Here is a 17792-nt window from a genome sequence, read left to right on the forward strand (position 1 = left end):
TCACATAACAGGACAATTCAGCTTGCTTTTAACAGGCTGCTTTTAAGAAACTTCAAGTAATTACATGTTAGATTGAAAGTGTTTTGATTGAAACAGTGGTGGTCTGTCTGACTCTCAAATCATCTTGGGCCCACCTAGTCCTTCCAGCTTGCTGTTGCTTCAAGGTAGGAGATGGGTGTTTGGGCTGGGGGCTCCCCAATGACTGAATGCGGTTCCCTGTGCTACACTTGTCTTGATGCTGAGAGCTCAGAAATGCATCCACTGGGGAGGCACCTGTCCTTCGCTGCAGGCACAGGGACTGGTGTGTAGAACTGGGAGCAATGTTTACTGTGATGGTGAAATATCTCCAAACTGACCTGTAGCTGGTGATGTTAGGCCAGCCTGGATCAAATAAAGTGCACCTTCCATAGAGAGGCAAATTTAACTGTGTGACAGTATTTTTATATTTAATATAATTGTGTATTGTGACTATTTGTGATAGATGTGCTGTGATAGTACGTGATAGTGATAAAATTCCCATTTTCCTTGTAAACTGAGTGGTATGTGTAGCCTGTTATATGATTAGTGCCCTCATCTGCTTGACTTCTTTTAGAATTTGAATTTTCCACACACTACTGGGCAATAGAGAATTATAGATCTTAGAGTGATGAATGTAATTCTTATTATAATGGATGTTGGTATTTTTGAAACTCACAAACAAGGGTACAAACTGAGGTGCCAGCCATACTGAACCAACAGAGGTTATTTTTCATTGTGCTTGTGGCTTTGGTATAGCAGTCCAAGAAAAATTTGTAAACAAGGAATTCCACTTTGTGTTTTCAATAGACATTGTAACATTGCAACCAACACGTTCATTGAAAAAAGCTTGTCAAATAAGAGAAGTTTTGTGGGTTTTTTGTAGTCAGAGGTGGCTGAAATGTTGATTTGTATATGTTTATCTGGGCAGCATAAAATTGAGAAAGAACTTAAAATGGATTTAGAAGGAAAACCCAGTTCACAAGTCAAAGTATAAAAGAATTACGGTGTCCCAAGCCACAGAGTTTACAATTTCTAAAGCAAAGATACAGCCTTGTATAGCTTACATTTAGGGTCTTGAAAAAACACTTGTGTTGTTATAGCAGTAGCTACACAGAAAGACAGAGGGTTGAGTTTGGGGAGAACTGGAACACAATAGAAAACAAGTGAATGCCCGATCAGGTATATCTGTTATTTTTCTTGAGTCAATGCTTTTGTTATATTTCACTTTCTAAGTCTTGGTGCCTTTTGTTTTTCTGTCTCATTATACACAGCTAAGGGGGGCAAAAATACATTGTCAATCTTGTTTATGGCTTATTTTTTTGTATATCTTTGCTTTCTTTCACAGTAAAGCATGCTCCTGCTTCCTGAACCACATTGTTTTCCATTTCTCAGTCTGTATTTCCAAAAGAAGCCGTGTGTTTTCTCTCTGAAATGAAGAATTACAATAGATTTCATGTGTGAAACACCTGCATAGTAGGAAGTGAAACAGAACTTTTTAGCTCTCACTGTTTTATGGCAAGATTTCTGTTGCCTTTCCTTCCTGTAAACAAAAGGAGTCACTTAGAGAGTGGGAAATAGAGTGTTTACAGGATATTTTCTGTATGAAAGGAAGGAAAAGTGCCTTTCCAGATATCAGCCTATTGTGTTGGCAATATTGAAAATTATGTGGAGTTAAACTGAGTTTAGTGTTTGGAGGGAAATAAACCGCAAAATACATGTAATCACTAGAGTCTTGACCCTGAGAAGTCCTAGATGCCCCCATTAGTTGCTGAAATCAAAGCAGGAGTTAGGACATCAAGTGTTGGTCCCAAATACTATTTGTAACATTTGATCATTGTAAGAACTTGATCAGATACAGACTACACTTCAAAGTAAAAGACAAGAGTTTATGGTGTGTGGCTTTTATTTAAAAACAAGGACTTTTGATGCTTGTAGTTTTAATTACTGGTTCAAATTAGTTTCGCATACTTGTCTTCCAGCTGGCTGTCTTTGAAATACAGTTGTCTTTGCTGGTAAAATGTCATAATTGGATTTTTTCATGAAAGTAACCTTTTCAAATGTACATGTAGAGCATACATATTATCAAAGTTCTGCTTCACCTGTGAAATGTATTAACTATAACTATGGTGTGAACCAGGATATCTTATTCTTGCCTGTGTTATAAAACTAATTTCTCTGCATACTATTTGATTTTCATTTATCTTTTGTAGCACCAGCCAGAACCTTTAGCACCAGCAAAAATTGTGGATAAGGTATTTAAATTCTACTTAAGCACTGTACAATAATCTGGCTTTCTTGAAACCTCAGATATATATATCTGACAGAACAGACGATAGCTTTGCTAATAAAACTTAGAGGAAAAATATGCATACAATATCACTTGTCACTAGCTGTATCTATTTTATCTGCAGTTCTTTAGTCACACTTGAAAATGGAAATTTATTGTAGCAGTTTTTATCATTTCTTTGCTCCATATATTAGAAGTAGTTACCCTTTCTTGGTATTCAAGTATTAATTGTAACAATGGAAATGAAGAAAGTAAAAGTTCTTGGTTGCTTAATAGATATTGAACTCCACTTTGCGTTTCAAAATGGATACTTAAATACAAAAAGCCTTAACAGCAGTGTTCCCTGTTACAGAACTAAATTTTTTTCCTGCATGATGGATCCAGTTCCTCGCACAGAATATTTCAGTCTAATTTGGCAAATAGCACAGGAGTGTGTATATGTCAATGGCAACTGAGAATGATTGATATTAAGAAATTTCTTGCTGAATGGAGCATGTGCCCTGTCTTTGTCCTTAGAAGAAATAGAATGGTTCCTTTGCTTGTGTTTTTGTATTCTTCTGGGCCAGAAGTGTCTGTCTGCTTTTTAACTTTTTCTCTGTAGTTTTTAATTCTTTCTTCATTCTAGGTAGAGTGTTACCAAAAGAGCTACTGCAGTCACGAATGAGACTTTGTCTAGGTGTAGAAGAAAACATAAGATTTCTTCTTAAAAGTTTGGAGTTTTGGAAAAACAAATGCCAATAGTATCCTACAACCTAGACCAAATGGCTCAGCAAGGCATTGGCTGGTCTTTGTGGTGCTATGTGGAATTTATTTTGCTGGACTACTTATGATTTTGAACATAATATTTTTTCAAAGTGAATGTGATCTCAGATGTAATTACATTCTTGCCCTGAGTATTCTTTAATGAGGTAACTAGTAGGTTTAGATTTCACTTGTAATAAATTATTTCCTTATGTCTTGCAAATGTAATAAATCGAGCTTCCTTTTGTATGTGTGGGAGTTTGAATCAAACTTTCCTCATAGATTTGCTGGACTTATCTTTCAGAGATTCACTGCTGTTTCTTCCTTCCCAGTTCTGTTTCCCCTCAGATATCTCAGCAGAAATATGACTCCTATACTAGGAGTTGTGCATGTCCAGGGTACATCAGACTTACTGTATAGATTGATTGCATCAGGTTGATACTCTGGACGTTCTGAACTTGCTGTGGAGCTTATCTGTGCAGTGACTGTCTGTACAGTGTGTCAGAGCACTGGGAAGCCTGCTGGGAACTGGCCTCTCCTGACTGGGATGCTGCCTGTTCCTTCTGGAATCAGTTTCTTCTGCATGGCCAGAACTTTTTAAGTAGAGAAAAAAAACTTGCTTCCTGGAGAATAAAGCAACCCAGATGGACTCTAAGAACAGTAAGAGATGGAATGTCCAGGCAAAACAGGTGTATGATAATTGCCTTAGGTACAGGAGTCTTGTGGTGTCTAATGCTACAAATAAGTTTTAAAGTACACTTAAGAAAATGGGTGTAATTTCTCCTGATTTCCAATTTAGAATTTGTTAATTTACATGAGTTTAAAGGATGATACGTTACTTTAAGTTTTGAGGTGTTTTTTTTTCCATTTGTAGATCTTTATGAATGCAAGGGCAAGATGTTACGAAGAAAACTCTTAGAATGCTGGTCAACTGATGTATTGTTTTTAAAATATATTATTATTTTTCTTTTAAATTATTTTTCCCCCTGATGCAGTGTTCTGCATAAGAATATTGGATTAAAAAATATGTGGACAAAGCCTGGTGTTTTCCCATTTGGCTGCTTCACAAAAGAATTACATAATCTTTTAAATCCTACTTTACTTGATGGATCAATTGATTCTGCTTTCTCCTGCCATAAATAGGCAGTCTGGAAATGGTCTTTGAGACAGGTAGTTTTTGAAGCTTGCTCTTCTAGTGATTTGCAATGTATGAAGACATCTTAATTTTTTTTTTTTGTGAGAAAGACAACATTAATAATGATAATATTCTTATAAAATTATTATAGAAAATGGAAACGTTTCTTTTGGAAAATTGACCGGATTCCATAGCTATTCTAAAAAAAAAAAAAAAAAAAAATCAATTTTTGCAAATGCTTGCTTTTCATAGATGTACTTTTCTTATTTCTCTACCTGTGCTGAGTAATGGCTGATATTTCCTCTTATCCAGATAATATCAATATAATATATAAAACTAGAGGCTCCTATTGGAAAATAAGAATGGATTTTGGTTATTCTTACCTGTCTGGAGAGGCTTACTGAACATTTTTTGGTTTATATATCTTTATTATATATAAAAATATCTGATTTTTTTATTACTCAATTTCAGTTTTACATTGAAACAGATGTCTATGTCACAGTGATGCTATGAGATTACAATATGGAGTTGTACCTATATAGAAGTATGTGTATCATTTATAAATTGTGATAACCCTTGTTGTAAGTTATTGTCTCCAGTTTGTCAGATTAGACTAAAATATGTGTCAGTCTACAATTTCTACAAGGATATATAGTTTTACTTCCAGTAATAATCTACTTGAGAAAACAAATCTCTCTTGCTGGACTTCTTTCATTCTTCAGCTGTTTGTTTTACCATATGCAAGGATTGTTTAGGATTTGGATACTCTTATTTCTTACAGGTTTTAGATGTTGTTATTGTGTTCTCAAGTTCTTTCTTCCAGAGCTCATGAATAAAGAAGTTAAAATGTTTGTCTCTGGCTTTAGTTTCAGCTTTTACTTGAGTGAGGTTTGTTTGAAATCTGTCTTTGTCAGATACAGTTTCTAGGTTAGGAATAAGATTTTTCTTAATATCCAGGTTTTTTTAACTGTGTCTTTTGTTAGCAAACAGATTAGCTATCTGATAACGTTGGTCAACACTACTACTGGTATGGTATACTTTAGTTTTGTTTTAGCTCTCCCATAAAAGCTGCACTGGCACAAGTGTTTGCTCAAGCTCTAGGTTATAATTACACAGGGAAGTTTTTGCTAATGTGAGCATACTGGTAAAAGTAGACTTAAGTGGCTGCCTAGTTTTGATTAGGCCTAAAATGAGGATAACAGTAAACTGTCCTGCGTTCAGTCTCTATGGGCTTTTTTGTTCATGTTGCTGGTGTCTATAATACCTAGATTTGCAGTTGATTTAGGATTTTGAGGCTGTGTTGTTTTCCATTGTATGCAGTATTCTTTAAAATTCTAGAATTATTTTTATCCCTCTGGTGGTGATCTACTACAGGAAATAACATCTGTTCCTCCTGTGTGTGCTTTCTTTTTCCTTTCTTTCAATATGAATGTAACATTGTGTATTTTGAAGCTAGACTTTACTATCTGAGGTCATGCTAAGCTGAACTCCCTTTGAAAGTGTGTTAGCACAGATATAAAATACAAAGCCAAATTGCCTTATTGGTACATGATAGTTTTATGTTCTATATCTCTATATGTTGATCCAACAGACCTGAAATATTTTTACTTCACATATACTTTTATTTTGCTTCATTCATAAGTACTCGTATTTCCCTGTTTGAAGTTGAGTTTTCTGTAGTTCAGTTGCCTTTGTTGATGTTTCAACAATTTTAATTTTTTTTTTTTGTCAAATTTAAAGTTTGCAGTGTTACTTTATTTGCTGTAAATCATCCCACAGATTCTCATAGAATGTTTCTAAACTTTTTGGATGAACTATTATCTTCCCTCAAAACGTTTTATGGAACTTCATGAATTTTTCTCATACTTGTAGTTGAAAATATTATTAAGCTACTTGCTTTTTATATTATGGTTCTATGAACCCTTTATCGTGACCTTTGAAGCAGAGCCGTAATCAAACAGTCTGATGGTTGAGCAGCTACTGGTTTATGACCTCTTCCTCTAGCAAAGCTTTTTTCCAGTTATTGCCAGGGCCTTACACAGTGTTGTGGTTTAACCTGGCAGACAGCTAAACACCACACACAGCCATTCACTCACCCCACTCTGTCCAGTGAGATGGAGGAGAGAACTGGAAAGAAAGGTAAACTTCGTGAGTTAAGATAAAGACAGCTTAATAGGACAGAAAGGGAAAATAATAATAGAATTTGTAAAAAAGTGATGCACAATGCAATTGCTCACCACCGGTCAACAGATACCCAGACAGTTTCTGAGCAGTGGTACCCTGGCTAACTTTACCCTAGTCTATATACTCTTTGGCCTGGGTGTCTATTAGGTTGTTTTGGAAATGAGTCTCATTGTCTGACTCAGTTCTTTCTGAGGTGCCATATTCCCACAAAACTTGTTTTTCAAGGCCCAGAATAGTGTTCTGGTGATGACACAGGACACAGTGTATGTTTCCAGCCATCCCATGGCTCCTTTCACCATTGTAAGCACATGGTGCTTGCCTTGGTGGGTTATACCAAGTCAGGTATTGCTTAGCAACAACCAAAACATCAGTGTATTATCAAAATTCTTCTCACCCTAAATCTGAAACACAGCACTATACCAGCTACTAGGAAGAAAATTAACTCTACCCCAGCCAAAACCAGGACACACAGATAATATTGCAACATGTACACATGGTCTGTGTTACACTGGGCTGAATTTTAAAGCCATTGAATTGTTCTTGATATTTTATTTTCATGTATAAATTAGTAGATTCTCATTTTACACAAGCGTTCATTGAAGATTGGTTGGTTTTACTTATGCCTCAGTATCATAAGTGGACATGTTCACCTAAAACCAAAAAAGCTCAACCCTTTCTCATTTGACTTGCAGGTATCTCCATTTTACTGATATCGAGGAAAAAAAGTGACTCAAGTTGGTATCCTTTGGGAATCCTTCTAGCCAAAGGTAAGAATAATTTCTAACCAGTCACAAATATATTTTTAGTATTTATGTAGCATTACCCTGCCTTTTAAATAAAATGGCAGTTGTGCTGCTGTCTTTCTTCATGCTTGACATCTCACAATCTGAATTTCTTTGGGATGTTTAAAGCATCTTAACAAACCCATAAGAGAATCATTTATATGGCCCAGCATACAAGTGAAGTTCAGTCTTTCTTTTTTTTTTGAAATCTGTAACTTGGCAGGTTGCCTCTCATTAATATTAAGGCATATGGTACAATCACTTTGAGGCAATGGTTATTATACAGCCGTTATTATACAGAGGGATTATTACATTCCTTAATGCATCAGATAAGCCAAAAATAAAATAATAATTTTGGTGGTCTGGAAATTCTTAGCTTGGTCTTCCTCTGGAAAAGAGCTAATGTGACCAGAAATGACACTAGCATAATATGTCTTTTGTGAAGGCTAATTAGGCTGTCTGTAGAAAATCCTGAGCCTACACTGGCCAAAAATCATGATCTCTTGATGTTTTTTTTTTTTTTTTTTGCAAAAGGAGTTAGAGGTGCAGTCATTCTCCTATGCAAAACCCTTGATCTAATCCAACTCAATTGCTTTATGGTTCTAGCGTATGGCTCAGGTTTAGAAATACTTCTTGTTGGCTGAACACAATCTGTCATCTAATGAAGACATGCTCCCTTCAGCACAGTGAAGAAATGAATAATTTATTAGAGAATGAACACCTTCCTGTCCGTGTGTCCATGCATGTTTACTTCTAAATAAAACCCTCTCTTGTCTTCACTGAGCCAGGTACAGTCATGCAGGTCCCCTGACGGAGATCTACAGCATAGATGAGATATCTGAGTAGAAAGCCAGCCAGGCACAGGAGGCAGAGCAGACAGAGGACAGAATTTCTAATGGAAGCTGCTTGTGAAGTACCTGTGCCTATTGAAGACAAAGGACACCATCCCTGGAGGAATTTAAAAGACGTGTAGATGTGGCACTTAGGGACATGATTTACTGGTGGACTTGGCAGTGTTAGGCTAATGGTTGGACTTGATGATCTCAAAATTCTTTTCCAACCAGACCAATTTTATGATTCTATGACAACTGTCTTTCCAGAGTATTCTAGGTGTTCCAAATTCATGCTTGAAGATAATTTTTGCTTTATACATCATAATACTCTACATGCAATTGCAGTTTATTCTTTTTTCCACTGCAGTAGTTTTCTGTCTGTATCTTATTGATGACACCCATAAAACTTTTAACATTCCTTTCCAATTACATATAGTCTCCAGGAGAAAAAAAAAAAATCTGAAAGAAGAATTGACTGTTTTTTAAATTTTATTTCAAATTTATTATGCATTCAGAGATTTGTGTGAAGTAAGATAATTGCTTTTGGATTCCGTGCAGGTTTGTCAATCTATTCAAAGAATCATAGATTTAGGAGAGTCTGAATGATTGACCTTCCTTGCCAGTGGCTTGGCATGGTTGGCTTATGCTTTGATGCAAGAAACAAAATTGAACTGTCTGTCCAGCCACCTGAGCCCCTCTGTGCTACAGCAGTTAAACTAGGTAGATGCTCAATAGCTACATGTTATCGTTTATTAGGTTTTAAGTGACTTCGTTTGCTCACATCCACTTAATAGTTTCTTTCCCCTTCTCATCTAAGGCTGTTTTTCAATAAATGGTCTGTTCTGTAATACGAAATAAGATCACCGGCCTCATCTGTTACTGAGCATGATGAAGCTCTGCTATATTAACAGCAGTGGAGAACACACCTCTGAAAAGCTTACCCGCTACTTTTCATATGCACAGTGTGGCAGACTGAGAGGACAATATTGTAACGTATTTTGTATTATATGTTGCCAAGAATACCTGCATTTGAATAATGCTAATTATGTAGTAAAAGAGAACACTGGTAAATCTAGTCTAGTATTCTGTGATAACCACTTCTAGTATTGAATTTGCTTTATCTTTTGGCTGTATAGTTAGCCAAGACACAGTAGCTGTTTAAAGAAATCCGGAAGAAGCTGAAAAAAGTATAACTTGCAATTATCTTTTGCTCTTTTTCTATGGTTTGAATTAATAGTAGTTGTAATACAGTTTCTTCATTATGAGGGTGAGGAGGCACTGGAACTTCTCTTCCCAGAGAAGCTGTGGATGCCCCATCCCTGGGAGTGTTCAAGGCCAGGCTGGATGGGACTTTGAGCAACCTGGTCTAGTGGAAGGTGGCCCTACCCATGGCAGGGGAGTTGGGACTACATGATCTTTAAGATCCCATCCAATCCAAACCATTCTGTTGTTCTATGATGCTACAATAATGCTTTAAAAAGAATGACAATTACAGATGTCTAATCTTGCATGTGCTGATACATTTGTAGGAAAAGAGGAGAAATTCATGAGTATTTTCAAAGCAGAAGAAAACCTAGAACATATTGATAAATTCAATGAATTAAAAAGATTAAGGTGTCTTGCAGCTCTTTCTTAATCAAGTTGTAGGGAAAATGCTCAGGCCATTTATTCCTTTGTTAATGAGCTTAGGTAGCAGGGTAATTTTTTTAGGTAGCATCAGAATTTTTTTCAGGCTCAGTTCATTAGGGGGGAAAGATTTAATGAGATTTTGGAAGTGTTTTTCAGGGTCAAAATGGATTGTCTGAAAGAGCCACCAGTGCTTTGAATTTTGTGAAACTGATTATGCTTTAATATTTTTACCTTGTCTATGGAATGTCTGAGGTTTTGTTTTCAGTAAATTTCAGTCTTAAAATATTGATAATATGATACAGATGACCTCTTATATTTGGTCTTCTTTTATTTAGCCTGTCACATCCACTCCTATCTCAAAAATGTAGACAGCTTAAAAATAATCTCTTGCAGGCTGACCTGGTCTGGTTATTAACCCAGCACACTCTGAGCCATGTCTATTTAGAAAGACCATGGGGGGAGAAGAGGAGGCAAGGGACGAGGAAGAATCTAGTTGCAAAAATAGAAATCTCACAAGTATTCTGTTTATCTTTGTTAGTCCACTAAAAAGTCATTCATTTGCTCTGAACAATACTTTGTAGTTCTTACCTGTTAGACTTTTTGAAGTGTTTACTTTGTCTTTCCAACTCACTCCTGTCATTTAGCCTAGTAATCTGATTTGCTGCCTCATCAAATTCCTCCGTATGAATGGAGGGTGGACTCTGTCACGCATGGCAGCCTGGCTGGGGTGGGGAAGGAGGAATACAAAATTCTCCCAGATCCTCCACTTCATCTGTTGTCTGCTTGTATATGTTTTTTTCTCCCGTTTGCAGTAAGATGAAACAGACAGTGATATGGATAGAAAGTAATTATATTAAAAAAAAATAAAAAAGGAACGTTTTATTGAAATTTCTTGAGATTTCTCTGTCATCTTTCAGACCAGTGAAATTAGCTGCTCTGGGCAGTTTCAGGAAGGGCAGGGCTCCATGCCAGCAAACGCTGAGAATCAAAGGCCACAGCAACAAAGTCTTCTCAAAAATGTAAACTAAATTTGTAAACATTTTTTTGTAGAGGTTATTTCTAAGAGAAGCAGGAACACATGCTTTAATTTTATGTACTTTGTTACGAATATATACTGGCTGTCTTCCTAGAAGAAAGGAGGAGTTCAGCTGTTTCTGTGTGTGACATCCTTCCTTTTGTCATTTGTCTCTTGGAGATTAGAGAAAAGTGATCTTCATTGTTGTTAATGATAATAACAGCTAATTATGTTTGGGTGACTGACAGATTAGATAGACTGCCTGTTTCTACTTTGCCTTTCTTTATTTTTCATTTGGCTCCAAAGCACTGTTCACAGATATTTACTTTATTTCTCTTACTCAGTGATCAGTGTTCCTCTTGTATCATGTTTAGAAGCCAGATATAAATAATATGACTTCGATTTTTGACTCTAATTGTTTTCATCTTTCTCTAAAGTAGGATTGTGTTTTAAGATAACTTCTAAAAGTATTTTCCTCCTCATTTTAAAACTGAGAATACACCTGTAAATGTCTTGTTTTATTCTCTGTGGCAAGTTGGTTTTGTTTTTGTTTTTGTTTTTTTTTTTAGAATCTCGAAGGTCAAAGTGGGCTGCAGGCTCAATTCCGAGCTATTTTCTAAGGAGCAGTTAAACTGATGTCATAGTCTAGCCGTTTTGCCGTTTTGCTTTACATATGCTAATTATTAGACTACATTTGGCAGTTGGTAGCTCTGTCTAAGGAGGAAGAAGAATGTGGATGACAGCTGTATTCATTTCAGCTAACCTCATCTCAATGGCATTTATGGTACTTTTAGATTTAGCCGGGTAATCTTGGGTCTCTCTTACTTTGTATTTGATATAGTTTGACTTTGAAACAGTGTTCTTAAGCTGCATGATAGAAACAAGTGTTTGAAATACTTTTCTTTTTTCTTGATGAGGTTAGTGTATGTAGCCATGACAGGTTTGAAGTTACTGGAGTGTGATGTTACTGGATGAGGTGGAAGGAGACTTGTTCTGTCATAGGATTATTACCACTAGAATGAGTTGTTGGGATTGACATTTTGTATCAAGGTAATTGATGTAGCCAATAAATTAAAATGAAGGCTATTTTTAAATTTTAAGCTTTTTTTTTTTTTTTTTGAGGAGGGTTAGTGGAGTGACTCTAAAGCAGTAACTGAAAATATAGAAACTGACAGACTGCATACTAAAATTATGTTGGAGTTGGTGAGTATAGTTTATGAAATAAGGTGATTTTTATCTTGAGCCTCCATGTTTATGTTCCTGTTGGCCTTGTACTTTTTTTGTTACTGAGCTCACACAGGATAGCAAAATAGAATTATCCATTGTGTTAAGTGTGTGTGGCTTACTATGAGGTGTTGTGTGCATGGCTTCTGGACCTATATGCTGAAGTAGTTATTTCATTGTTAGAAGCCTCAGGTTTCCTGGTTTGACAAAAGTGAACTAAAGCATAATTTGAAGTTAGATATGTTCCTCTGTCATGAAGGTGACAGTTGCCAGTGTAACAACTGCAAGCCTACAGAAGGTATATGGCCTAGCGAAGTTATACCTGTGATAGTTATTTCTGAAGCAAAAATTGGAAATTTAAGAACATTTTGGTGCTGCTGTGATGCAAGGTATAGTTAATAATTTATTGCAGATATATGGTTTGTTAGTTTCTAAAGTAATCATCCAAAAAATTAAAATCTTCCTTATAGTTCAGGGAGATTAAAACTTAAAAGTTAGCTTTAAAATGAGAATGAATATATGTAAGTATTTTAGAAGGATCCTGTAGAAACATAAACAAATACTCTGGACATAAGGTGTTTTGTTCAGGGTCATGTGAGGTATAGACCTTTCTGTAGTGTACTATCAGAAATAAGGGTATCTTGGAGTACTGGGATAAAATGAGAGTTCCAACCCAGTAAAACCTCCATAATATCTTGTCTCTCTTTTTTGTGAATATCCAGCTAAAGTGGATGATGTAGTATTAGTGCTTTACTCCTCTGGTTGATTTAAAATTTGTTTGTTTTGTGGTGGTTGTTTTTTGTTTGTTTTGTTTTACAACTGTTAATTTGGTGCTGAGAGAAATATGAATAAATCTTAACTAAACTGATTTTTTAGTTCTCTTGCCAGAAAAATTAGTCCCTCATGCTACCCCCTCCAGTGTGAGCCATAAGCTCAATGGATGGGTGATGCCAGGCTGCATTCTATTGGGGCATGCATTCTACTTAATACCCTTCATTGCCCAGATGCTCCCTTTTCTAGAGCTTTCTTGTACTCTTTCATTCTCTTTGTTTCACCAACTAGTGTAATACTCTCCCCTGTCTTTTATGCCTTCCCTAAAAGAATTGTCGAACAGCTTCTTTTCCTTTTGCTTCAGCTAAGTCACAAGGTTATGCACACATGATCCACATAGTTGCTAAAGAGAACTCAGCTCAGTTGTGTCACAGGCAAAGCTACTGGCCCTACTGGTGCATACATTTTTATCTGGTATGTATTTTAGGCATATGTGTTCATGTGCTTCCTAACCTGAGTGATCAAGCAATCCAGTCTTTCTCAGGCCATGGATAGAAGAAGGACTGCAAAACTGATTTGTTTTGGATGCTGTATAGAGAAACATAAGTTTAGTTAGAATTAATTGGTAGTGCTTAATTTAGTTGTCTAGTCCTATTAAAATATTTTCTCTAGCAGCTCTCTTTATATTTAATTTACTTACTTTTGTCCTTTCGTGTCCTTCTCCAAACTCCCCGCCTGGACTGGTAACGTAAAACTTAAGTTTTCTAACTGACAGATTTTTTTTTTTTTTTTAATTGCTCTTACTGACTTTAAAGTGTCAGCTTTGACTAGAATATACTTACTGTCTCCTTTCAACCCCTGATACCCATGCTGATTTGCATACAGGCAGCAGCTGCCATTATTTTGATTCAAGTATTACCACCTTGATGCTCTGTCCTTTTTACATGGTACATTTCCCTTAAGTATTTGGCCTGGCAACTGCCCAGCTATGTTGGGCAAACTGCTCAGTGAAGATTTTGCTAAAATAAATTTTTACTTGTGTCTTCTTCTCTAGTTAGCAGAAGTAGAGCTAAGCATGGTATAAAGAGATGTTTCTCAATTTATGTTTAAATTATAGAATGTTGTAAAATGACCTTGTTCCATAGCAGGGAAGGAGGCCTTCCTGGTATCCCATACCTCCTGTGAAGGCTATCTGTATGATGGATTTGGGATGGGTGGTTGGTTTTGTTTGAGCACTTTTGACTCTTGTGTTCCCTTACAAAGGCAGGATAGAAGTGTCTGTATGTATTCTATGGATGAAACTTTGCAGTGTATCATTTACACTTAATTTATTCCATAAGGTACATGCTACCTTCTTTATTCAGTTGTTATGAAACCTACTTATTAATTGAATCAAAGGACATCTGGTTTTGATGCTGATTCATGTTTAAAACAAAATAAATCTTTCAGTTGACCACATATGTGGTCTGTCAAGTGGTGTTCATTCCTTCTTTGGAAGCAAACATTTCCAGGAACGTGCTGCTTATGTGTCCATTGTCCAGACTCAGAATCTACTTCCATTGTCTCGTCTACAGTTAATTAGATGTTGATGATAGGAAGCTATTTTTTTGTTGTTGTTACATGAGTATTCTGGTTTGAGTGTTTCTGTATTTGTTGAGGATGAAGTGGAGAACTGCAGACTTTCCTCTAGATGCCTCCCCACTTCAGAGTAGCCAGTTGTTTGGTAGTTTAGGTATTTCACTGGAGTGTTGATTGCTGAGGTTGTTTTGTAGACTTATTGCAATAAGATTTCGTTTACTTCCCTGTATCAAACAAAAGTGAGAATTTATTACTTACTGGAATCTGACATTGCAACACAGCAGGAATACATAGTTATATTAATACGTGTTGCTTAGAAAACAAGCTGTATATTGGAGAGGCTGTATTCATTATTTTAATTAATAAAAAAAAACCCCTTTTTTCTAAAACCAAACACCTCTATTGCGCCCCTCCCAAGAAAAAAACAAACCAAACCCCAAAAATCCCACAAACCACCAAACAACCCCAAACAAACAAAAATCCAAACAGACAAGGTGGGGGGGCAAGAAACGCTACCACCAAAAAACAAACTCAAATTCAGTTCCTTCTCAGAGTATTTCAGGGTAGGAAGAAGTTTCCTGTGTTGTACTGTATGGCTGATCTGGATAATTTTTTTTGTATTTGTATTTCAGTTCTGCAATTTTTCACAAAGCTGCTTTTCTCCAGTAGACTCAGAATTTTTATGTTAATGTGTACTCTTTCCCCAGTCACTTCACACTGTTACTGGGGTTCAGTGGAGTTCAATGGAAATAATGCCTGTCTTGTTTAGCTTAAGCACAATACACTACTATAGTAGTTTTACTCAACTTTTTTTATCTGCAAAGCTCTTTGCATGGTATATTGGATTCTATTTCATTCTAATGTGGAGTCATTTGTGTGTGTAGGAACAATGGAATTGTTTTGTTTGAGTAATGTGTATTTTTTTTCTAAGTTAGTTTTAAATGCTCTTGCTGCTGCCTGCTTTAAAAATCAGGTTTGTTTAAAATTTATTAAAAATTAAGATATTTGACAAATACTCATTAAAGTTATACCTTGTTTGAGCACCAAGTATGAACTGTTGCATTAAGATGACCTGTTTATTTTCTTTCACAGCTTTTAATTGCCTTTGCCTAACTAGAAAGTCAGTTCTAATAACTCTTTAAGGCAGCATTAATCTACTGATACGTTGTTAAAAAGATAAGTTAAGTATTTGGGAGGGAATTAGATGGACAAATCACTTTACTTCCAGATGAGTAGACAGGTGTGTCTGACAGCACGTGGCTTTTACGGCAGGCGTGGTGTCAGCTGCTTGTACAGTTTTGTGAGGAAATTTATGTTCCTGGAGAAAACACAGTGGCAAAGAATACCCCTTCCTAATATTCTCCCTTGAGTGGTTCCTACACACAACAAGATTACCTCTTATGTCCAGTCATTACTAAATGGCATCCATTCAGATTAGAGATACACTTTCATCTGAAATTGGGGAAGGTCGAGGGATGGAGTGAAACAAGGCAAATGTGCGAAATGTGACTATTGATTTGCTCTTAGTATTCTGCAAAGACTAACAAATCGGTCTGCTACTTCTTGCTATGGCTCATTATTTTAGTTCTAGCTGACTGGCATTTATTGACAAGGAATAATATTTGGCTTAGTTTCACATGGTTTAGGACTTCCACGATGATTGTTAGAATGGAAGAACTGATCGGCTCATGAGTTGATAGGCCTTTATTTCTTTCACTAAGAGTTTTATTGATGTGTAGAGAGTCCCACTTTCATTTAATCAGTGGAAGAGTTGTTTTGACTGGAACACTAAGTCTAGTCTTTACTATTGAAAGGTAATTTTGAAGTGTCTTAGCAAGAAGAAACTAAATTCTAGTTAATGCATTATTACTTTTATAAAATGCAGGTTTCCAGGAAGATGTAGCAAAACAAAATAGCATTACCGTTTCATCTTCGAGATGAGTTCTTGCATTCATAAAGTACTTTAATCGAGAACAGTTATTTTAGTTATTCTCTTGATACAGGTGTTATAACTTTTTTCTTCATATGTTATCCATCTATTCAAACTATTTTGTGTCTTTGGTATGAATCTTAGAGGGTTTTACACAGTGATCTCATTGTTTAAACTCAAAGATTAATTGCACACTTTTAAGTAGCTCTAATAAATTTCTGAAGTAGTATTATTAAAAGCAATTGGTAAACATTTCTATTATATTTCCTATAGAAACAATAGCTGAAAAGTGAAACAGATTAGAAAAAAAATAATTATACTTAAAAATGTATGATACAGTACCACAAGGCTACTATACATTGCTTTCCATATTAATGTCTCAGTTTATCTGTACTAAAAAATGTGTAATTTGATCTTTAAGATTTTACTTGTGTTTACTCACTTTCTCACTAGGCTTGTCAGTTTTTGTAATTGCAGGAGGGTTGCTGACAGAGGTTCTCTGATGGGCTTTGTTCCTTGGAATTCTCTCTAGGCTATTATTTGAAGTAGGTCATTTGCTGACCTTAAGGGCATATTGAAGTATATGTTTGTTTTGCCTTAGTTTTGACAGGAGGTGGATGGATGGATAAGCACCTAAGTGTAATGAATAGAACTAACTGTTGAGCATAGGTACTGACCCTTTTATTCAATGGAAAACAAACAACATCTATATAATCATACAGAATAATGTATGGCTTTTAAAAAGTCCCATAGCTTTCTTGCTCTCCTGGAAAGAAGGATAAAGGTAACTGATGCTAGTAATGCTGTATAGTGTGTCATATGGCTGTCTTGGATACTACAAATATGTGTCTTGGTAGAATAGAAAGGAGTGATAAATGACTCTTTAGGAAGATATTATTAAGAAGGAAAAAACATTGAGATAGTGGAAGTGGCAGTAGAGGAACAGTAGAGACATCATAGAGGACAAAGCATTCAGTGAGGAAATTAATAAAAAAAATGCAGAATTAAATAGAACCTGGAGTGAATATTTCTAGATAAGAAGGCTAAAACAAAGTGACATGCTTTTAAAGTCAGCTGAATTTAAACACTATATTGTAAAGCTGGACTTTTGCCGGGGTAGCAGGCCTTGGAAAGGACAGGGAAAAGTTTTTTTTATAAAAAAAGAGGAAGAAATGGGCTTGAGGGAAGACAATGACATAGGATGTTTCTTTTGATTTCAAGGTGTTACAGGAGGGTGAGCTTGCCAGGACCAGATAGATCACTTCTTGATAACAGATGATTTTTAACAAGGGGTCAGAGTAAGTCTGAGTGTTCCAGGATGGTTTTAGGCATCAGTGAGCAGAAACCAATTGATTTGGGTGGAAAACAAACAGGTAGTGTGGACATGTGGGAGCTTTTGGCTGGTGATTAGCAAAAAGCTGCTAGCTTTACCATCTCTGTAATTGCCTGCTAATTAAGTAAATGGGTGATGACAACCATCACCATACTAACTTTACGTGGCATCTTAATTTACCTTATTGGCGTGTTTACAGTCTGAATAGCTATTCCTGAATAACTGTTATCTGTGACCACTCTCATTCCAGACCCAAGGGCTGTCATGGTCCTGACACACATGAACGATCTGGCTTGTACTCCTTGAAAGGAGAATAATATAAGTATGGATTG

At 36.0% G+C, this 17792-nt stretch overlaps 1 protein-coding gene across 3 annotated transcripts in view; it reads left to right on the forward strand.

Moving 5' to 3' along the window:
• SIPA1L2 (signal induced proliferation associated 1 like 2) overlaps positions 1-17792 on the forward strand; it is a 139005-nt gene that overhangs the window by 22810 nt on the left and 98403 nt on the right. For 2 of the 3 annotated variants that reach the window (XM_082049602.1, XM_082049604.1), the window contains exon 2: positions 7058-7132. The gene's annotated coding sequence lies outside the window, so the exon portion shown is untranslated. Of the gene's footprint in view, positions 1-7057; positions 7133-11746; positions 11828-17792 lie in introns of those variants that run through there. The other variant, XM_082049603.1, reaches the window with a different exon arrangement.

This window comes from Streptopelia decaocto, assembly GCF_964273445.1.
Source record: "Streptopelia decaocto genome assembly, chromosome: 3".
Lineage (NCBI taxonomy): Eukaryota > Metazoa > Chordata > Aves > Columbiformes > Columbidae > Streptopelia > Streptopelia decaocto.